Here is a 24,389-nt window from a genome sequence, read left to right as displayed (position 1 = left end):
TGGCTCTCATATACACTCAACTTACAAATTATATGAAAGTCAGTGAAAGAAGTGATTATTAAAACTAGCACAAATTGATTAAAATAAATCAAAAACCTTGTAAATCCAAAGTACTTTTAAAATTTAATCCTGAAAAGATAGTTAGCGACTCCAAAGAGTGGAAGCTAGTGGGGTTTCCTTGAGTGGTTGTTCCCCTATTCTGAAGTGAGAAGGAGCCATATTTACAAACTAATGAGATGACACAGAAACATGCTCTAAGATTATCACAACATAGTAGGCCTATGAATACTGCACCAGTCAAGATGCCAAACCGCAGCTGGTAGTTATGTTGCATGTATTAAGACACATTCTTATATTGATACTGTCTTTCTACAACCAAAACCAATGATATGCAGTTTTAGTTTTCAGATCCTTTCCACATCTTCACCACTGCTTCCCCCACTGCCTTCCCTCAAACTCAGCACGGCAACCTGAGAACTTTTTTTTAAAGAGCACTCTGAATCCTTCTAGTGCCATCACATACAGATGTGAATTAGGATAGTATTTCCACCCTAAATCTATGATTTCTAGAAGACAGGAAGGAAACTCAAGTTGCTAACCCAGTAGGTATCCTCCACACATTATATTAATATTTGGAACATTGACTTGAAGCTGCTCTGCTTGAAGACTTTCTGCCACTGTTACTTCATCTGTAACTTTGTTTTATAAATAAAGCATATAAATAGGCTGCCTTTGATTGCTCTGAGCATCCAGCATTAAGTACTGGGGCATAGCTTTAGGCATAATTGTACAACTGAATTCATCAGCTGCCTAATTATCATGCATTTTGCATTTATTTCTGCCAATTAAAAAAGGCAGAAACTATTAACAACTTTTACATAAATACCGTATTTGTTCTTTGCAAAAGACATGAGGCTAATTTGCTAGCGATTAACTGATTATTTAATTTTATAGCTGTCACTCTGTGAGATACCACTTACCCCCCACTTACCAGTAAAAGAACAAAAAGACCCCAGAAATTTCCTTTTTGTCATAAAATCTCCTCAGTTCCTCAGATCATCGCTCTTAGGCCAGCTGCAACTGCAAGCCCATCAACCTCTCCACCTCCTCCCTTCTCCATGGAACAACTTCCTCCCTTCCAGGTGTCCAATATTATTTCACATCACACAAAACATGGTTCTCCTATAAATCCCAGAAATAAAATCATGGTTTAAATTTTGCTTGCAAACCACAGTTTTGGGGAAACTGGTCTTGGTAGCTACGCACAACACAAAACCCCATGGTTAACTGTGGGCATTAATGGGAAAATTACTATAGACCAGTGATGGCGAACCTATGGCACGTGTGCCAGAGGTGGCACTCAGAGCTCTCTCTGTGGGCACATGTGCCATCGTCCCACCACAGAGTTTGCCAAAATTTATTACTAGAAAGCCAGAGAGACATGGCACTTTGCAATAAATACGTGGATTTTAGGTTGCAGTTTGGGCACTTGGTCTCGAAAAGGTTCAACATCACTGCTATAGACTGAAACAATTTGCGGGGAAGGGTTGACAGACACAGTCTCAATTTGTGAAGCATACTTTCCAGAAAGTATGTCTCCAAGAAAGTAGGCTCAAGTCTATGAAAGCTCATGCTACCAACTTCTTTCTTTCAGTTAGTCTCAAAGGTGCTACAAGATCCCTTTGCATATTGATTTTCCAGACAAACACAGCTATGTCTTTGAATTCTTGCAGGAAATACATTTGCTATATGTGTATCAGACCTTATAGTTACTTCTCCAGGTGTTTTGAACATAACATTAGCAGAAGAAAACTGTGCTAGCAGAGTTCCATTGTTTTTTCCAGATGCTTTAAGCAGCTTCACATTTTTTACCTATAAAACCTACATAAGCAACAGGAAACTGTGTTAGATTCCCCCTGTATGCATAAACCAGAACTAGAGGCCTGCAAGTGTGTTTGCAGAATAATACTTTTAGATCATGGTCTATAATGGTAAACTAAGTACATTTTTAAAGTAATTTTCTCTTATAGATAAAATAAATTTATGAAGAGATGTTTTGCAAGTGGCTAGGTTGCCTGGACTGGAAAGGAAAGAAAACTAATCCTGCTGTACTTTCAAAACTCTCATGGTTTTTAAGGTCTTCTATGAAGATTTCCTTTTTTCCAAGGGCACACTGGAAATCTTTTCCCTGTGTTTTTGGGCATCATTTTTAGAACAGGAATACTGATACTTCCAGTGCAGCACTCTCAGCCAGAGCAAAACAATAATTACCCAAATTAAAATGGTAACTAGAATATGGAAATTAGCTGCAGCCCTCCAGCTCAGTACAAATTTTTGATCAGGTCCTCGGTGCAGAATACATTACATATTATGCATGTGTTTACTTTTTTTAATTTAATGCCATGAAAGAGGCCATTTAGATCACAGATTTTAATGGGTTCAGTGAGGAAAATTAAAAAGGAGAACAGTATTATATTTTCATTCCTCCTGGGTAACAAGGCGGGTGAGAATAAAAGCCAGGAAGGCCTGCTTACCAGTGAATACAAAGGACTTCACAAGTAGAAAAGCAAATAATAACTATGTTTATCTCAATGCATTTAAAAAGAGTAGGTAGAAATCCTGCCACTTGGAATGATTTCCTGTCTATAACAAATGAAGCAATTAAGTTCATTACACTTAACCAAATTAATGTATATTAAGTCAAGTACAGACCAGCCATTTAATTGTATATTTCTTTAAAATTGGTTAAGAGCATATTGGAGTAACAAACCTGAATTTATATTCTCCTAGGCTTCTCTACTTGTCCTATGACCTTTCCATGTTTGCAGATGTCTCTACTATCTGCAACATTTCTACAGGAATCTCTCTCTTAATTCCATTGGTTAATCAGTATGACGTCAGAGAGAGCAAGGAAATTTATACATGTCTAATTGAAGGAAGGAGGAGAACTAAAACTATAGTAAAGATTTATCACCATTTGAAATCAGTCTGTTTTTTTGATGTGCACATAAACAAGACAGAGAGAAATTCTGCAACAATTCAGCTGTATTTTCTAAGTGTATATTACCTCTTGCTCATATAGTTTGTCATAGTCTTGAAAATAACAGGCTTGTTCTTTCTTTTCTCTCTCCCCTACCCTTCCTCTATTAAATAAGACTGAAAACCAGCAAAACATCCTGGCATGGTTTGTTTGGAGTCAATGCACTAAAGCCATGTACACTAATAATGCATTTCTAATTGCCGTCTACAGATCAATTGTTTTTAAATTCAGAATTCCCTTTCAAGCACTGCAGAAATAATAACCCTTCTCTCCCCCTGCCTTCCACCCACTGAGTGCCTTCAGCTGTTGATTGCTTGGTTGCGGGTATCACTCTTATACACCAGGGTAGACCTGGAAAGCATAATCACAGATCTGGTATCTTACACTCCCATTGATAGCTGGGTTCATTGCCAAATCTTATTTGTATAGAGCACGATACAGAGCAGATGGAGAGAAAAGGCCACCATGTGAGGCTGCCTTTTATTCTGCCCACTAGCCTTAGCAAGGAGCAGTTCTCTGCCTCTTTACAAGGCTAATGACACCAAGGGGTTCTTGTGCATGAGCAATAATCCTCCATCATACATGCATTCTAGCATTCTACTTTTTTTTGGGGGGGGGTGCAACATATACACTGATCTGGCTGCTAAATGCTATGTTTTGAGGGTAAGTGAAAGAAGGCAGGCAGATGCCATGTCAGATATTTTCTGTACAGCCTTTCTTTTTCTTTTTTTAAATGGCTGTTTTCATTATGCTTCTGCTATCAGTATCTCTTACACAGAGGTAACAAGATGGTCACCATGATGGTGAGGATGGAGGATCTCTGCATGTGTGTGCATGTGCCTGCCTGTCTGTCTGCACATGCCTATGTCAACATGGAGGTCATCTCCTTGATGCCCAACAGCTTTTTCTGTTACCATTACCTATTCTTTTTGGAGACAGGATCAATTTAAGATACAGTAAGCCCTTCCTATTCATGAGGATTCCACCCTCCAGCCCACACCACCCCATAGATGGGGAAAAACACAGGCGCTCAAGCCCATATTAGTCAATGGGATACAATTTGTATGAGCTGCCACTGGCTAATATGGGGCAGGGGAATCTGTAGGATCTCCAGTCCATGGATGGCTCATCTACTGATATGATGAGCTCACTATATTGGTACTAACCTTTAAAGTTCTCAATGGTTTTGGGGCAGGCATTTGACAGAAGGACTGCCTACACTAGTATGAACCTACCTGGGCCCTAGGAAACACTCAAAGACACTGTTTTCCAATCCACCAGCATCACTACGGCCAATCAGGTGGAGAGGTGTAGTGGATGTGAAAACATGCCATCAGGAACAATTGTCATAAATAAATGTTCTCAGAACATTTCATTGATCAGCTTGTAGTAGGTCTGGACATGTTTTAAATTGTTTGCAGTTAGGAATATCAGACAGAGAGGAAGCACTAAACTCTTCTTCCGGGAAGCAACTGGTTGAGATTACATGCTTGTAGTGGGAAACTAGTGGGGTTTACCCTATTCCCCCTGCTGAGCGGTAAGAAGTCTAGGACACACACACAAGCTTGCAGTAGCAGCATCTGTTTATGGGAAGAAGTTTTGCCTTTATCTCACTATTTGGGCAACCTATATAAGGCCTAACTCCTCCCCAAGACTTGAAGGTACACACAGAGACACACAGACAAACATGAAGATGTAATAACTTCTAAAGAGCACATTCTATGTGAATTAGGGCCCTTCACTGTAGACTTGAGTACCATCTAAGTTCACCGCAATGTAAAATCAAGTCTGCTTAGTCTAACTCCAATATACAGTTCTGCTATTCTGCCCTAACTCTTCAGAGTACTCTAATGGCTTTTCAGAACACCATATACAACCATCAGTATAGAACTCATTTCAAAGATCAAGAAACATGAAATGAAATGGGTAAGCTGTAAATGTAAAAGGAATTCTTGCTGAAATAGAAGTATATCAGATGTAAGGTATGAACACAAATAGAGCTGAAACAGACAGCCCTTTAGTGGTGATGTCTGGTTGGCTTCAAAGCACGGTGTTTATACGCTGTGCATCCTGAAGCTGCTTGGCTGTTTACATGGGGGTGGCTTACATACTGCATGCCGCTGGAGCATCATGAAGCTGGCTTCCCATCTTCAGAGGGGGAGGCTTTAAACCACCCTTTATGGCCGTCTATTTTGGTCCATACTCTGAGCCTTGATATAGTTTTACAAGTATACTGAGGGGGGGGGGGATCCCCACTATGAAGTCTTTATGCAACTTTTCTTGGTTGCATCAAAATTACCTGCTAAACAAACAAACAACCCCGAAGTTTTGGGTCTGTGGTTTTAACTTGGACAGGCAAATTTTCTGCTTTTCCATTTGCTCCAAAATGCAGCCTATTGCAAGTATGGAGGCTGGTCCTTCCTGTCGTTCTGCAAAGTAATTTCCTGGATGAGGATACATCAGTCCATCCTTTTTGTCAATGTGTGACTAGTTTAAGAGATTCTAGTTCTGCTATGCTGCAGTTGCAACATAATCTAAACATATCCCAGCATCAGGATGTACTATGGCAGTACAGTATAAAAAAAAAAGGGAGGGGAGTCACTGCACATTATTATTGCCCACTGTGCCTTTACAGAGAGGGGAAGCTAAGAAGCCTGTTGTGAGGATGATTGATGGCACACAGCAAGCAACAGCCAACAGCAGCAAAGTATTCCTGTCAGGAACTACACTGCAGCCCCTTCAGTTACTGAACTAAATTTTGAGTTGTTTAGACAAGGAAAGCAGTAGGGAGGAAAAGGCATAGTTGCAAAGACAGAATGTTTACTACCATCAGAATTACCACCAAAACCAGCTGAAAGGTCCACTATATGCAGTGAAATATATTTGGACACACGTAATCAAAACACAAGGAGCAGAAGGAAGATAATACTGCTTTTGCCCACATGAGTTGTTTTCAGACAGCTAATGGAGAGCAAGGCAAGGCAGCATGCCTACAAGTATGTCACCACCTGCCTCTGCTACTGCTCCTTCTCCTCCTCAATGGAGGCTAGTAGCTCCCATTAAGGCATTCAATCCTATCCCTAAAATAAGTTTAATATCTGGGATAGCTTCTGTTAAAAGTTCACAATAAAACCTAGGCCCTTATCACACGGAGCCACTTACGTGGGTAAAATGTTGCTGAACTGTTGCAGAAGCATGAAGGTGGGATCGTCTGTTGCACTTCTCAAATGTAACTGAGGCTTCCTGCTTTCCTTCCGTCAATGAAGTGTTCGTGGAGAAGCCAGGAGAAGCTCTTTTTTGAATAACAGGATCTTCCGTTATTAAAAAATGGCTTCTCCGCGAATGCTTCATCGATGAGGTTATCAGTCAAAGAACATGGGAGCAGCAGGGGAATAGTAATGATGATAGCTAAAAGTCTTGCTCCTGAGCCCATCCAGGACACACTACTAGGGAAATGAAACAGGACCAGAGTACAACCATCCAGCTAAGCTATTCTGTGAAAGCTAGTTTGCTCAGATGAAACTGCAAACTATGCTTCAGCTTTTAATCTGCAAACAGTTAACAAAACGTACATCCAAAACAACATGTTTAAGATTACACTACTGAGTCTACATTTTGTAACTATGCCAACTTTTGGGGGATATGCTATTGGTATAGATTTGTCATTTTGTGATAGCATTGTGTTCACCGATAAAACTTAAAAAGTACAGGCAAATTTACAGTTGTTCATTTCCCTAGCACAATATGTGGGTCAAAAATGTAATCTTGGTGGGAAAGATTTAGGGAGTGGGATGGGGCTAACTGAAAAAAACATCCACACAATTACTGTAACAAACAAACTGACTTGTGCACCTTACTTGCAACCTGTACACACACAACCAAGACTATCCCCTCTCATTCGGTACCTTCTGCAGCTGGCAAAATAAATGATAAAAACCCCTTTTTGAAAGTATGAAAGGAAAAAAAATCGAAGTCAGCAAGTAACACAGCAATTATTCTGACTTCTACTTCACAGAATGTAAACATTAAGGGTGGACTGTCAGGGCGGTCACAGAAGGGCTTCATGCTGACTGCCATTACCACTGAGAATTTGGTTCTCTTTGGTAACAAGGTTCAGATCTGACCAAGTTCATGCCCTGCCTGACAAGCCATTGCTGACCTCAGCAAGAATATTCTCTAAAGTCTGCAGCCTCTCTCTGTTTCATGCTCTCTCTCTCTCTGATAGCTCACATTCCCTTGTGGGCACCATTTTACTTCCAAGAGGAACAGAGGCTTTTTTCACCAAGAGGACAAGTTTACTGCATTGAATGGAAGAATGCAAAGGGGGTTAGAGAAAGGAAGAGGCTGCTTCTTCCAAGAAACTACAAAATGAGTCTCTCCTGGGATCCTGATGCAATTCATCAACGGCTTCTTCTGTCCCCACCCTTTTTTTCTCCAGGACTGTGAAGGGGGGAAAATCAATGGGATTTCTACTGCAAAACTGATTATGAGAGGGGAAAGCGCTGAAACAAGATTGATTTGTTTAAATATAACACCACAACTGATCAGCACATGTCAGAGGAGGGAAAGGAATAGGGGAGGGGGGAACCTCTCATAATCAACTACAGAAAATAGCTGAGATACTAAGTAATATGCCTTCTTTGCCAGGCTAACAAAATAGATTTTCATTCAAAGAGAACGGCTTTGCAACCCATTACAAAATAAGGACCATTTATCTTTAATAAAGCAAAGTAGTACAGAAGTACAACGATCAAATAAGCATCAATTATCAGAGGGAAGAATCGAACCACCTGTGCAGTGAAAATTAAGACTTGATGTCCTTCCCCATCTCTTCACAGTACTGAGACAAAATATCTTCACTCCATGCAACTATATTTTTATTGACTTTACGTCCCTTACTGTGAGCATCCTAAAGCAAGGTCAGGGTCAGATTCATCATCCAGCTCTGCTATTCTGTCCATCTGTCCTTCCTTGCTTCCTTCCCACCCACAAATTCTAGCAGAGCCTGAAGATTTTTTTTTAGTGAGAGAACACAGCTCAGTACCTACAGCAGATTAAGGGAAGATGTTCAGATCAATGTGATGGACTGCACTGCTTTGCACAGACTGCAACTGGATGAGCTGAAGGTCTCATTTCAAAGATCCATTGCAATTTTAACAGAGTAGAAATATTGTTGTCTTCACTACACTGCTCTTTCATATGAAATATATAAGCACATGGCATCTATTGGGAAGGCGGCTGCTGGCAATTGCCGATAGCTTGTTAGAGTTGTTGTGCTACAGTGAGTCTCTTGTCATAGCAAAGAGGAATGAAGCTCTCTTTCTCTTCCTCTCTCCAAAGAAAGAAAACCAAGAATCATCTGGGAATGCCAGAATAACAGAGCAAGAGAACATTAATTCTACAGATGTGTGTTAAACATCCAAACTTATGACCTGCAGCCAGCAAACAGATATTCAAGACGGAGCACAATGACCACAATTCTGCTGCAACACCCTAATTTGTTACACAGCTAAATCACTGTGCGTGTAAGAGAGAGAAAATCACTTTAAAAATAAAGTGAGAGTGGCATACATTTTGACGGGTAAAGTATTAGGATTGCCTGGTGATAGGAACAAGGTAAAGACTGAAGGGTGACACCACACACACCAAACTTGATATTATAAATATAATGATAATAATAAAGAAGCAACAGCAACAGCAGCCAGGGAAATAGGTGGATAAAGGTGCAAAAGGCCTGCTGAAGGAGGATTAGGAGATTTCAGAAGAGCTGAACCAATCTTTTATAGTGGCTTTCACTACTTAATTATACAGAAAATACACATGACTTCCTTTTCAGAAAGACAGCACCTGAAGTCCTAAATTCTAGGCCAAACTTGGAAATTAAAAAGCCACTGGATCTGGATGGTTTACACCCAAAGATACATAAAGAACTCCAAGGCCTTTTCTTTTTGTTTTTATCTTCTGCAACGTGTCACTAAAATTAAGTGTTTTATTGAAATGTTGGAAGAAAATCAACTCTGTAATGTTTAGAAAAAAAGAAATCTGAAGCAAGCTAGCTATCACAGGTCAGGTGGGCAAATGCATATCCAGCACAGTGGAAACGTTAAAATCATAAAGGCTAAAGAGACGGAACAAGCCTTACTGAGGAACTATGGGCATGGCTTCTGCAAAGAGAAACCCTACTTCATGAAGCTTTAACATTCTTGGAAAGTGCTAACAAAAGAAAGAAAAGAAAAAGGGTATGGCTGAATGAATAGATAATGTATTCTGGAATTCCAAAGAAAATATCTGACAATGTTTATTTTCAAAGACTCGTCAGTAAATGTAACAGTGTGGCAATAGCTGATGTCAAGAGAAACAAGAATTCCTTATGTAGCAAATCTCATGTTGGGGATTATCAGGTGTGAGACAGGAAACAATCATTCTCATTATGACTTTGTATAAAATCAAGTTTTAGAGGACTGTGTATAGCTCTGACTACCCCCATCTCCAACAAAAATTCATATTACAGAGCAGAAAGACAAGCAGGAAAAGGCAACCCAACCAATCAGTGTTGGAGCATGCTTTCTACAGAATGCAGGTCATTAGTTGTTTTCCTAAAGTGGATCTAACAGGGAATATAATCAGTGTTTCTATCTTTATATGTGGTATGGGAATGGTAGCGAGAAAAAATGTATTCCTTTCCAAGGCTGTGAGGAGGAGTGGGGTTTTCACATATTAACTGCACCAAAATAATATCTAAAAGCAGTTTGACACCACTTTACTTGCCATGACTCCATCTTACAGAATCCTGGGACTTGTAGTTCAGTGAAGCATTAGAGCTCTCTGACAGAACAGGCTGATTACCTTACCAAACTACAAATCCCAGGATTCCACAGTATGGAGCCATGACATTTACAGTGGTGTAACACTGCTTTATTTCTGCCATATAGAAGTGGTCTCAGTCATCCACTGAAATTGGCAAGAAACTAAAAAAAAGGAGGGGGGGTCCATACACTATGCATAGCTAAATGATCGCTACACTACAAGACGATGTGATGATGGCAACCAGTTCAGATGACTTTAAATTAATCAGACAAATGCACTGCTCTGTCTAAGGCTATTAGCCTTTATGCTGAGGGTCAGTATTATGGAATACTACTTCGAAATGTTTTTGGAGACAGAGAATAAGGGGAAAGAGATGTATTTGGTTCACATTTAAAAGATCTTCTCCATAATCACAAGGTCTTTATTTAGACCCCCTTTCCCATTTTAATGAGCAGCCACATGTTCTATAGGAAGCCCTGAAGCTGTGGAATTAGTACACAGTTTTCTAGAACATCTTTGTTTTTGAGCTTCGGCACATCATGTTTGGTTTTCCCCCCCCCAAACCAGTGAAAAGTGCACAGTATTTTACTGGACACAGATTTCCAATGTGCCTGATAGGTGAGACTGAAAGAGGGGGAACAAAATCTCCCTCCAAGTGTTATGCATAAAACTTACAATGGAATCCATTTCGCAATGCCAGGATTCCAGCCTCTGTTTCACAGGATTCAGCCTAAGGCAATAGCAAAACAAAGTAGTAGGAAAACAAGAGCTCTCCGCCTGTCCAAATATTTCCAGAGCAGCTCTTACGCAATCTGCGGAACATTAAGTACTTGAGAATTGTGCTCTGTTGATAGGTGAAAGAACACATTTGAAAGGCGACTCCATTTGCCAACCAGCTTTCAGCAAATATGTACACAAGCTGTGCCTGCAGACTCTTACTTGCAAGTCACCACCACCTCCTCCTCCTCTGGCTAGAAAGGTTTCATAAGAGATTATCATTCTTCACTTCCACGCTAGTCAATGAGAAACTAGCACACGAAAAAGGTAGCATTCTCAGGCAGAGCCTGGCTTCTTTTCTAAGAAACCCCTTGATCCTCCATCCTAAACTTGCATGCATGAGAAACAGTTACAGAAAAACAACACAAAAGTACACATTTATCATGGTACACATGATAAATAGGGAAAGTGGCTGGAGGAGAAAGGCAACAAAGGGTTAAACCTTCACCATCACCACTTGGCTGCAAATCAAACCATTTCCTTGCAGCCTCGCCACTTGGCTCTATGAGATTCTGGAAGAAAGCATGGTGACGCAAATTAAGCTCTGGGTAAAGGAATCAGGAGCGAGGAACCTGTTGTCTTCCTTATACTGTGGAACCTAAACTACTATCAGCTCCAACAAAAGTGGCCAGTTATCAAGGAAAATGAGAAATACTTCACCTTTGGTGAGTCACAGGTTGTTCACCTTTATACAGATTAGAGAGCGCCACTGTTTAGTGGTTTGAGTGCTGGGCCAGGACTCTGAGAGATAAGCTATGAACCACCACTTAGCCATGGGAACTCTCTGGGTGATCTTAGGCAAGTCACACTTTCTCATCTTCAGGAAAAGGCCATGACAAACCTACTCTGAAGAAAACCCCATGAAAGGGTCATTTTAGGATAATCATAAATCAGAAACAACTTGGAAGGCACACAACAACAACGAGTTAGAACATTACAGCAATGGATACCGAGTGTTAATATAGTACCACTCCTACAGTGCACACCTACAGTGTGAAGGAAACCACATTCCCACAGTACAGTAAACATTATGCTTGCACACGTACACTAACTTTGAACTAGAGTTTGAAAGAATATTCATAATTATTACCAACTAAATAAATGGGTTTCCCAACAGCTGAGTCAGGAATAAAAGACCAGCATGAATTTTGTACAATGTTTTCCAATTACTTCAGTGTCCCAAAGTGATGCAGAGCTTCTGTCAAAGAAGCTGCTTTTTACTTACCAGTGCCAATGGGAGGATGGTGAAGGAAAGCTGGAGAAAGAAAGACTCAGTTTTGGGTCGCAGCAGCATAGCTGCATAAACAGTGCACTAAAGCTGAACTGGGAAGGAACATGGTTCTACTCTATGTGAACCTACTGAAGCTAGGTTGTTTATGTACAACAGGCAAGATAAACAGCTGCTCCTAGAATCACTTATGGAGCACGTGTGAAGAGCAAAACAGAAAGAAAGGGGGAAAACAGATTAGCCTGCCCCACCAGCTAACCTGGTCAGTTGAAAAAGCATAGATCTATACGTTTTTCCACCAAAATGGAAATCATAAAAGTGGAGACTGTTGGGTGGGGGGGGGGGGGGGGGGGGGGAATGATCCCAGGATGTATTTTTGAAGAACCTTGCAAGTGATCTGTGAAAGATTTGCAATGTTTTTGTTTATTTATGCAAGACTTTTACTTGAGCTGGTTGTTTCATTTCTTGTGTGCATATTGTTAACTGTGAGTAAAAAAAAATTGCTGAAACGTGTTGAACTGCTTTTTTTTCTTGTGCTGCAGGAACCTTTTCCTATTCTATGTTTCTTCTATCTCTGGTATCAAAGTTTCTGTTAAAGAAGTAAGGCCCAGGTACACATACATTTAATTAACAGAGGTTTACCTGGAGATGAGGATTTACATCCCTAATTTAATTCATAGTAGACAATGCTGATCTAGATGGACCAATGGTCTGAGACTTCATGTTCCATGTAAAAATGACTTCCACATTTCAGCAGGTGTACCAGTGTCAGAACTCCAAAGCCAATTGCTAATCAATATTCTCATCCACTATAGTTACTGTTCATATTATTGCAATGGCTTTAGGCTGTAGTTCTGCCAGCTTGCTTTGCTAAGGGGGGTTGGGAGGTTTTGGCGGGATAGCTGAATAGGTTTGGAATGCACTGTTTAATTAGTAGGAGACATCTGCAGAGCTTCTTCAAGGTCAACCTGCTTGCTCTAGCCTGGGAAGCAAACAGGAGGGAGAGAGGTGGGGAGTAGAAGGCGGGAGAGTAAAAAAGGTGGGGGCCAGCCAAGAGTGCTTTTAACTTGAGGCTTGAGATTTGTGTTTCAGAGTTCACTAAAAAGTCTGTCTGATCACTTTCATTCTTATCTCAATAAACTTCACTGCTTTTAAGCAAGTTGCTGTTGGAGATTATTGGTGAAGGTTGTTGGATCTCACAACCGTGTACGTAAATCCCATAGAAATTTTCAACTGACACACTGTCTGCCCTGGGAGAAAGGTCCCCCATCCCTTCTTTTCCAGATTCCATTTCTTATTTAAGACAGAACCCATTAATACACTACTCATTCGTGGCTAAGATTGTATCAACACTGCAGAATTAATGCAGTTTGACACCACTTTAACAGTTATAGCTCAATGCTTTGGAATTCTGGGATTTGTAGTTTTGTTAAATATTTAGCCTTTTCTGCCAAGAGTGCTCTGGCGCCACAACAAATTAAAAATCCTAGGATTCCATAGGACAGAGCCATGACATTCAAGATTGTCGAACTGTATTTATTTCACACCGCAGCAGCAGCAAAGGAAAAGGTTAATATCTCTAGTTCAGTAAATGTAGCCAAATCTTTTACACAATTAGTAAAGGAGGAAAGCCTGGTCCACTAATTCATTTTGGCTTTTTAATCACTTTGAGAAACCTGTTTAGTTCTTTCAAATATCCCCATTCATTATTTAATTTAGTACATATTTGACATCCTGTTTTTCTTCCTGCAAGGAACTCAAAGCTTTGTACATAAGGCTCTGAAGTGGTCTTGTCTCCAAGCAATGTCCAGACAAAAACCTGCCTTGTTTCAGCATGGAAGCTGCATCATCTCCCCTCAGATCAGGTAATGTGAAATCATTCCATAGGACCAGCTTGCTCTACAGCTGCTGGCCTTAAGAGAATAGGGGGTGGATTGGTACTGCTATTGTACTTCTAAAGGATTGCTTTACTGACAGACTAGTTATTGTCCACTAAAGAACTGCAGACAACCACATTTCTACAGGACTATTATTGCACAAAGTGGGGAAAGACCAAAGATATCTCCAACATTTTGGGTGGTCTGCTTGCTGTCAAATAGGCAAGACTAGTTAACACCTACAGGAGTTGTTTTCAAGTGGTATTCTAGGAAACCTGGGAACTTTTTTTTAGATCCAGTATGTCAGTAACAGAACTGCAGTTGGCCCTCCGTATTTGCGGGTTTGATTATTTACGGTTTTGATTAATATGTTCTTTCTAGGAATCTCTAGGTCCTCCAACACAATTCTACCACAAGTTGACCAGAGAGTTGGGCTGGAGAAGCTAGAGGTTCCTAGAGAAATTTGGAGGTACTCCAGCATGATTCTGTGATCAACCTCTGGCACATAACCACAGAGTTGCACTAGAGGATGTGGTGATTCCTAGAGAGGTATTCCCTTGGGGGGGGGGTTTAAAAAAAATAGTGTTTTTTCCACATTCATAGAGGTCTTTCACCCCTAATGTGAATATGGAGGGACCACTGTAATGCATACCCTGGAAGAACTTTGCTTAAAAAATGGCAAAACCTGTTCACCTGCCTGTATGCACCAGATTATTGATATAATGCTACTGCCTTCAATTTGTTGTTTTCTCAAGTAACAAGGAAAAACAATCTGCAGGAATTCTTCTACTATTATTATTCTACTATTATCCCAAAGGGACCTTGAAACTGTGGTACATGCTCTGGTAACCTCTCAATTAGATTTCTGTAATGCGTTTTTGGGGCTACCCTTGTACCAAGTCCAGAAGCTTCAGTTAGTACAAAATATGGCAGCCAGATTGGTCACTGGTGCATCCAGGTTTGACCATATAACACCTATCTTGAAAGATCTTCACTGGCTGCCCATTCGCTTCCGAGCACAAAACAAGGTGTTGGTCACTACCTATAAAGCCCTACATGGCTTGGGCCCGAGTTACTTGAGGGACCGCATCTCCCCATATGATCCGCCCCGCACACTCAGAACATCTGGGAAAAACTTACTGGTAATTCCACCTTCCAAATATGTTGCCACATCCCAGATGGCCTTTTCAGTGGTGGCCCCACGGATGTGGAATGATCTACCCGAGGAGCTCCGTCTGACAACCCCCTTAGAAACATTCAAAAAGAGGCTTAAAACTCTTCTTTTTTGTCAAGCCTTCCCCACTGAAGAATGAAGTTATCTACCCTGTTGCCATCAATTCTCTGCTTACCCTTGAAGGCGAATGATTGTGCTTAGAGTTCTGTAATTGTATGGTTTTATCATGGGATTTTATCCTTTTATGAAATGTCTGAATGGTTTTAATTGCCTGTACACCGCTTTGATCTGTGGAAAAGCGGTATATAAATAAAATTTATTATTATTATTATTATTATTATTGTTGTTGTTATTATTATCCTCTTTGCCCTTATCTAGCTCTTGTTACTTATTAGACCTTATCTTAACTGTATACTAATGACAATGTCATGAGTGGATGTTCTGTTTTAAACTATAAAGACTGCCTCTTAAATTAAATGAAGAAATAAATTGTTTGGACACCAAGCATTCAACTTCCTTGCCCTTTATGGAGAATACAGTTTTCCTGCCCCCTTATTTGCTTCCCACGGGGGTTAATCTGTGCCTCAGTGCTGACAACCCACTTTCCTTCTCTACATCTTGCACATGTTAAATGCAACCCATTGAAATGGGGAAGGAAAGAAAAAGGAAACCCAGCCTACATAGCTAGGAAAGTCCATATACAAAGAAACATTTAAGCTTTTAAGGGCCATGTCAAAGCTTTACAAGCTTTGCATTACTCTAGCAAATCTTTAACAGCCAGGAATGGTGACAGTGGGTAAACAAAGGATTTTTCTAGTAATTCATTAGCTGGGTTATGTGCCTGACGACAGATTACCAACACAATTTACCTCAAACAATCTCCTGCCAGGCTTCAGCCAACAGTGCACAGGGGAAAGCACTTTTACTAATGTTACAAACCAAATCGCACCTCCCAGTTACATGAAGGACAAAGCAATCCTGTTTGGGGTGAAATACCACTTCTGACGTCCTCCTGACTCATGCTGACTAGATTAGGAAGCAGAGGGAGGTTTTTTTTCATGGCATCTTTTTGTTTTTAAAATCGCCTCCCATGGTGTTAACATTGTGCCAGATCTAATCTGGTATAGTTGAGGAACTGGGCCTAAGGCCTTTCAAGATCAAAGGTCTTCTCCAATTCTCACCTGATAGGCCTTGTCTTGAAGCCTCTCACTGGCTTCCCATGGGCACAACAATGGTAGATAGAGCATCTGTTAGGAGCAAGGTACCTCTGCCTAAACTCCTCTGGGCATCAGACCAGCAATTAGGATTGTTCTCATGGGTGTTATTGATCCAGTTGTGGCAGGAATACAAAAGCTTTCAAATTAACATACTATGTCAGCTGAATAAACATACTATATATACTTGACTGTAAGTCAAATTCATGTATAAGTCAAGGGAATAATTATGAATTTTAATATGCCTCATAGATAAGTTGAAGGTAAAATGTAAGGGCAGGTAACAAAGTAACCAGGGGTCCCTCTCTTTCTACTGGGGAAGGGCTCTGCAGAGCCCGAGGCCGAAAGGAGGGTCCTGGAAAGGCTCTGGGAGGCATTTCTTCTGCCAGTCTTCCTCTTCTTGGGTGGATTCTGGGAAGGGCAGGAGGAGCAGGAGGAGAACATAGCCCTCCTGAAAGGAGTCCAGGATCCAGGGACCTCATGTCCAACCTCCAAAGATAAGGAGTAAGGAGGTTGCAAAGATGCTGGGGAGGCTGGTAAGGAAGCCACAGGGACAAGAAATCAAGGGGCTGAAGGGACAGAGAAGACAGGAGAGGGACTGGCCTGGGACAGAGAGACAGAAGAGGCCACTGACAGGAGAAGGCTAGGGGCATTGCAGCTGCCCCCTGTCACTGGCAGCAGATTTGAATCCGCATTGTTCACATTAGGATGAATCAATTTATTTGAAAAGAAATCAATTCAACCAAAAAGGTGCAGAAAAAATCAGCATCTTTTTAACATGGGTTAAATGGGCTAAAAGCATGCCCTCCCTTTCCAAATCGCTTCAGCAATTTGGATTAAATAGGAACCATGCTCGTTTAAACTGGATCGTACCGAATCAAGATCCGGTTTAAACATTAGTGAGCATGAGGCCAAGAAAACACACACATCCAAAAGTATGAAAAGACAAAGCAAAGAAAATGATTAATGGTTTTAACTTTAATGAGATAACTTTGCCTAATTTTAACTCAGAAAAGATGACAAAGATACACAAATGTCTCAATTAGATCCTTCAAAGCCTGATTGCTCTTGGCGCCCCATTGAGGGAAAGTGTCAAAGAGCTGCTACTGTCACCATTTTCCTGTTCAGGCATTCAAAAAGGGTAGAAAGAGCCACACTGCAGGGAGAGTAGAGGGGTTTGGAGGGTTTTTTTTTAGGTTCTCCAGGAAATGCATTGATGTAACAAGTGTTTAAAATGAAATAAACAATTCCACTAAAATAAGAAATTCATTAAGTGAAGCAACTTGAGCAAGATCCTTTCTTGGGAGGAACCGCCAAGAGTTTTTCTACAACAGGCTGTCAACCCACATCAGAAAGATAAATCAGGTTTACAACTAAGACATTTATGGATCCAAACTGCAAAAGGGATTTTTGTCCCCTTCCTCCCTCAATGGTATCTCCTTACCTTTTATAATACTAACCACAGTAAGAAGATGAGTCATAAATTGCCAAAACATGGCAGAACCATTTCATGTTTCCCATGCCTTCCCTCCATGTAATGACCTCTTCTGCTCTGTGGTGGGTTGGAGAAAGAGAGATGGTAAACCAGGCAGACAGCTGTCCCTTGGCCTGCAAGGCCTTGAGAGCCCAGAGGAGCCATACAGACACCATAGGCTAAATGACATTAAGCACAGGTCTGATCCCGCTCACATGCTAACCCGTTATACATAATCAGGACAGTCTCATGAAGGGATAAAGAAATGCAGCCCACACCATCAAGCTTAATTTTATCTTCACAATGCACTGATATCCACCCATTTTCTTTCCCTTTTTAAAAATTTCCTTAATATTGTATGAATATTATTTTAAATATATTTCAAAGGCCAGCCTCTAAATATGGAAAACAAACATTCAAATCAAGGAAGGCTTGGACTGATTTTAAAGATAGGTAAAAACGATGTGCTGGCTTTTCTGAACTTCTACTGAAACCAAGCATTTCATCAATATTATGGATTGCCCATTGGCCCCACACACCGTATTCTTCAGCAGTGTTTAATGCCTATTACTGTGCTCTTCATCAGAACATCGATCTTGCAGCTTTTGAAATTTTTCTACTTTACTCAAATTCATTTTACCACTGTGTGCACATGTGCTTGTGTGTGTGAATTCCCCCCTTTCCTCGATTTTATTTCCTAAATTTCTCAATTTAAGAAAATAACTTTGCAGAAACATTGTTTTGATCTGAGGATACTACTCAGAATATGACTGGGAGATTCTAATCTTAGTCATACAGACTCCTTCCCCCACTCCTTGCCATTGATAGATTAGTGAACGAACTACAAAACTCTCTCTTATATTACCTTCTGCTCCCAGCTAGAGGAATGTGGCAAGAGGCAAGCCTGAGGTCATTTGCAACCTCACTCAAACAAAATTTCAAAGGCAAAGCAGCAACCAAAGAAGCCCAAAGAGACCAACTCATTTATAGCAGCATGAACTTTGTGGTCAGAAGCCTACATGGTCAGATGCATGAAGTGGGTGATGATATTATTTGAAGCACATACAAATAGTTCCAGTGGCTGGATATATTCTACGTCAAAAATACTTCCAAACAGTTGTGACTACTTCTTTCCCTCCTCCCCAGCCTGATATCTATCCTGTGTTCACTAAAAATACTAAAATGCTATCAATGGGAGTGCTAGTCTGTAGTTATATTCCTTTATCTCACCTGTTTCACCACCCACCATGGAGTTGCATTAATGTTTAGTGTTCTGTTTGCCATTCCTCTGTGCTAGACTAAAGACCTCTGTGTTGCCTGAATGTTTGCATACATATTTGCTAACAAAATTGGACCCAGCGTAGAGTGGAGGTGAGCTCAGCTGTCTACATAAAATTCAAAGAACAATGTGTCCTGAGGCTGAAATATGGTCTAAGCAAATACAAAGATGTACTAAGTGCAGGAGGACTCAGTGCTATGAAAGCATTCAAAAGTTGGGGTAAGGCATTTGATAAGACCCTATTCTCCATCCAGGGACATAGCCAAGGGGTCCGGACCCCCCCCCTTCCATTAGAAAAATGAATGGTGTGTGCTGCTGCGCCACCGCCGCACTCAAGCCCCATTATAATGGTGGCACTTAGTCTGGACCCCCCCCTTCCTAAAATCCTAGCTACGTCCCTGCTCCATCGCCATCAGGCTCATCTTGAATTTGGACTTCTATGGCGTTCTCAGACAGATGCTTTCAGATATTCTAATTCAGGGATAACCTAACCAATCCTAAAGTAATTTTATTAAACTTAAAATCATGACAAAGAGAACTTTTAATCACTAGTTGTATTTGCATACAAGTGAATTTCACACACACACACACCTGCTCTGTAAAATTCCAACATTTAGCACTACAATTTTGAATTCAGTAAAGAATGCCAGAGTACATGGACTCCACAACAGTGTGTGCCCCCTTTTATGGATAGGACAGGGGTGGGAATCAGTCCTCCAGAAGTTGTTGGACTGCATTTACCATCAGCCCTAGCTAGCACAGCCAATGGTGAGAAATACTAGGAGTTTCAGACCAACATAATCTGAAAAGCTGTACTTTTTCTCCCTCTGGGCTAGGAGATGCAAATTTATTATGAATCTGAACAGGCCACACTCAGCAGCTAAATACACTCGTAGTGTGAAAAGCACTCTATGATGAACAGAACAAGTGTCCCAGGAACATCCTTACTGTAACTATAGTATCATGTGCTTTGTTTGCTATTAATTGCCCTCAAATCAACCTCAATTCATAGTCACCCTGTGCATGAGACACCTTTGTCCCTCTGTCCTCAACCACTCTGTTCATATCCTGCAAGCTCAGGGCCATGACCTCCTAGATTAAATCTATCCATCTAGTATGCAATCTTCTCTCTTTCTAACACCCTCCACATTCACTAGCATTATTGTCTTTGATATTTAAGCACATTTTCTCAAGATGTGGCCAAAGTATGAAAATCTGAATTTAGTCATCTTGGCTTCCAGTGAAGGTTCAGGCATGATCAGTTCGAGGACTCTTTGGTTTCTTTTTGGCTGTCCACTCCATACCATGTAGTAACCCCTTCCTTGCTAGAGCCACTATTGCTGTCATTCTTCTTTCCTCCTCTCCTCTTTTGCTGTTTCATTGGCACAGAGTGATGATGTCAAATTCACAAGCAATATTCCTGGTCATCCCAAGTGATAGGATATTCTCTATACAGTACTTTGGTATCTCCAGAGATTTGTAACAATTACCATTTACAAGGGTTGTAAAGTTTCAGAGGTGGTAGGACCCTACAAGAAAACCCACACATTTTAAAAAGCCACCCCACAGAAATTTTAGCTCTGAAAAAGACATGTCTTAGCAAAGGAGGGCGTGTGGTAACCCTAGTTTGACAGAACTGTCATGTCAAGAAGAAAGAACCACATAAGTTGGCAGTAGCCTTTACTTCCCAGCAATTATCTCACCTCCTATAGGGTCTTGGTATTCATAAATGGGCACACTTCATATGGGCAATATACAAATTGTTTCTACTTGTAATATTACAGTCTGAAAAGATATGTTGAACTGGAATGAGGAAGCTGGCTGCCTGAAAGCATAAAGCTAATGCATTTAGATATAACTAATTTTCATTTATTTCCAAAGTATCATAATAATAATACTGATGATAAGTAGAGCACCTCCTGCCTGCTTTGGGCACAGCTCATTCACAAATGCATGTGTTCTTCTAACCTGCTGAAAAACCTGAAGAAACAGATCCAGTCTACTACTAGATAAAACCTTTGCACCATTTCAAATGCAATGCTTTTCTGATGTATTCTGTTCACACATTCAGCTGCCAGTCACTAAAACGTATAGTAATCATGCGAAGAAAAAGCTAGAGGTGCACATGTCAATATGTGAACTGGCCCTTACCCCTAAAAGCTTACAGGCAGAGAAATGTGGCAGAGTAAAAGATAATTATCAGTATCTTGTCTTTCACTGTCAGCAATGGCTCTTGTATATTTGAACTGCTTGGGGACTGGATATTTCTCTGTTGTTACTGGGAAATTCATACTTTAATTGCAAAAAGGCTGTTTAATACTGAAGGGGAACAGGACACCACCCATTCCCACTACTTTGCATCTTCTTATCAATTCACATATGTCTAGTAGATAGGATTCTACAATTCACAGGCATGTATTAACTTTATCCCTACAGGGTTTTAAAGGACCTTGCATACCAAGGGACTCTTATGAGCAAATTAATAGTTAAGAGTCATGCATTTAAAAGCCTTGTTTTAAATCAAGTCATAAGTAAATTTTAGATGTCTCTATTCCAGGCTGGCATTAAAGCATGACAATTCAGTAATAACGCAGTAATTATTTCAGAGTTCCACAAAGAATATAATTTGCCTTTCATAAGAGGGTGCAAGCCCCCACTGGTTACTCTGTACAACGACATTTTTTCCAAGCAAGGACAAAGCTTCCCAATTATTTCCTTAGAAAACCATTCATACCACAAAATGCTAAGAGAATTATGACAGCCTAGAGACTCTGCATAGTTCCAAGTTTAATGCTACATCTGATTTCAGGACAAACCATTTGAAGGACACTGTTTTAATTTAAAGGCCTCAGATAGTTCACAGTTAATCCCTCATGATACAAAAGGGAGAGGTCCCCTCTCATTCTTTCACAAGGAACCCCTCCATCTGAGTTTACCATCTCCATATCCAAAAGACTCCCACAGAATAATAATAGCAAAGTTCATATATAAGTAGAGTTCACATTACAGTCACAGTCACTAATGCAGGGTTGCTCCTACTTAAACCAAAGACAGCTCCAACAGATACATACAAAGCAGGACTACAAAAAGAAGAAATCACCTGGCTGGCCCTCATATGTAGGGATGCCATATCCCGGTGGCCGCCGGGAAAATCCCGATTTTGGGGGCCCCTCCAGGTCCCGGTCCGGTTTGGCCCCCACCCATGCCTTGGTCCTGGTCCGGGGTCCACTCCTGCGGCCATTGCTGCTGCTGCTGCTAATGCAGCTGGCCGTGGCACCAACCCACCTCCTCCTCCGGCTCCGCCTTCCTCCTCCTTCTTGGTGGCAGCAACGCCGCCACCGCTGCGCCTCCAGCACCAGGGCTTTCCCGCAGGGGGCTCTAAAGCAGGAGCTCGTCCCCTACTTTGGTTAGCCGGCTATTGGCCAGCTGGCCAAAGGGGACGGGCTCCTCAGCTCGCACCACCCGGGCATCTGCAGGGGCCAATTAGAGAAAGATCTTTTACAAGAAGATAACAAGAAACAGTGGAAATTTGATTTGCAATATTGGGGTTCCATCACATATTACAAATTTTAAACAATATTGGTTAAATCTACACTAGGCATCCTCTAAATTCATAAAGTGTGGACCTTCTCCTTCAAGTTTTTATAACATTCAGGAACAGCCAAGATTGGCCCTAATTCCCCACTATATGTACTCAAAATATACCTACTGGGTTTCATTGTTTTGGGGTTTGTGCTTTCTTAGTTATTTCTGTATTTCAAAATGGTTTTATTTTAGCCACACACCTCCAACAACCTTGCAAAGTAGTTCTGTAACACATTTCCATTTAATATAACAACATGAGAAGCAGCTTGTAGCCAGTGGTGTCACTAGGCTTGGTGTCATGACCTCCTCCAACACCACACCAAGCAGAATCCTTAGTAATTTTTTGTACTAATCTTACCCATCAATAGGAATTCATATATATCACTAAACGTAATGGTAATGTTTGTGACATGAACAATTAGCAAAATTAAAGTTATACATTTAAATTACAGTATCATATGTACAGCCTAAATGTATTTACATGTTTATAGTTTGATGTCATAGAATTAAAAGATATAGCCGTGTTAGTCTGTAAAATCAGTATGTAGAGAGATCTTGTAGCACCTTTGAGATAACTAAAGAAAGAAGTTGGCAGACGTAAGTCTACTTCCTTACATGCATTTGGATTATTTCTTTACTTAGTCTCAAAGATGCTACAAGATCTCTCTACATAATTTCATGTGGTTAAAGTTAAAATTTGGTAAGATATGACATTTTAAGAGAAAATTTAAAAAGAATATATATATATATATATATATATATATATATTTAAAAATCACAAATTATGTAAGAAAATTACATAATTTCAACTTCTCCTGCATAGCTCAAACCTGTGTACACTGGAAATAGTCCTGCATGTGGTGTACTGTTAAGATAGAGCAGGAAGATATATCCCCTCCCAGCTTGTCTCTTCGTGTTTGGTTAACTGTTTGAAGAACTTAGAGTTTGATCCATGGAAACCCATTCCTCACCTTCACACTGACTAGGAAAAACATGCTGTAGTACATCAGAGGCAGGTATAATCTGCTTCCTTCCCACTAGATGTTTGACTGCAACATCCATCAGCCCTAGTTAGCATGGTCAATGGTGTGGGGTGAAGGGAATGGTTTGATGACAGCAGAGCCTCAGGTGGCTTGCCTCTGTTCTCCACAAAGGGAATCTGCTCATATGAAGAGGATACTTTGCAGTTTAGGTCTGTTTATGCTAGAGATCTCTAAATGCTGTATACTCATGGCTATATGGCATAATAAGCTTTTTGGAAACAAAACCTGACAATCTCATTCTCTTCATACCACACAAATGGCACACCTCCCCAAGCCACATGGAATAATTTCCAAAACCTGCAATGCTAATGGCAAACTGCCGGCCCAATCCAAGCCACAAGTGCTGCAGACAAAAGTAAGCTTGTGTTTTGTCTGCTGCTAATAATGCTGCTTCACTTCATTAAAAGCCGCTTATAATTTTATGCGCTCTTGTTTGATTAATTAACCTCTGGTTAAAATGAATGAGCTCTTGATTTAGGGATGCTACTAATGTGACACTGGTGAGCCATGGATCACACGTTTCCAATCATCCCTTTTTATTACCAGTCTTCTTGAATCTTACCAATGTGGTTTTCAAGCTCTCTCATCTCTCTCCTTCTGCATTCCCCCTGCCTCAAACCTAGCTACAATGGTATGCAAATGCTATTAGGGTGATGAGGGGGAAGATGCCATAATCCACCACTGACCTAAAAATGTACAAGCCCTCTGCAGTCAAGAGTCTGTACCATCAGTGAATTAACAGAGATCAGAAGCACAATGTGGGGGATGCGGGGAAAATGAAGAAAGACACACAATGTGTACAGAGTTGAATTATTTGCATGTGTAAATGCTAAAGGCTGGGATTTATTTTTGCACAAAGGAAGAGGAGCCTTAGCAAGAGGAAACGACTTC

At 40.7% G+C, this 24,389-nt stretch overlaps 1 protein-coding gene across 5 annotated transcripts in view; it reads right to left on the bottom strand.

The window, feature by feature from the left end:
- ZMIZ1 (zinc finger MIZ-type containing 1) overlaps positions 1-24,389 on the bottom strand; it is a 371,096-nt gene that overhangs the window by 333,773 nt on the left and 12,934 nt on the right. For 4 of the 5 annotated variants that reach the window (XM_042457112.1, XM_042457114.1, XM_042457115.1 and 1 more), the window contains exon 1: positions 11,850-11,942. The exons of the other annotated variant lie outside the window; for it this stretch is intronic. The gene's annotated coding sequence lies outside the window, so the exon portion shown is untranslated. Of the gene's footprint in view, positions 1-11,849; positions 11,943-24,389 lie in introns of those variants that run through there. 5 annotated transcript variants of the gene reach the window in all.

Source organism: Sceloporus undulatus, chromosome 3 (genome assembly GCF_019175285.1).
Source record: "Sceloporus undulatus isolate JIND9_A2432 ecotype Alabama chromosome 3, SceUnd_v1.1, whole genome shotgun sequence".
In the NCBI taxonomy this organism is placed as follows: Eukaryota; Metazoa; Chordata; class Lepidosauria; order Squamata; family Phrynosomatidae; genus Sceloporus; species Sceloporus undulatus.
The sequence above is the reverse complement of the archived record's forward strand: the minus strand, read 5'-3'. Positions and strand labels throughout refer to the sequence as shown.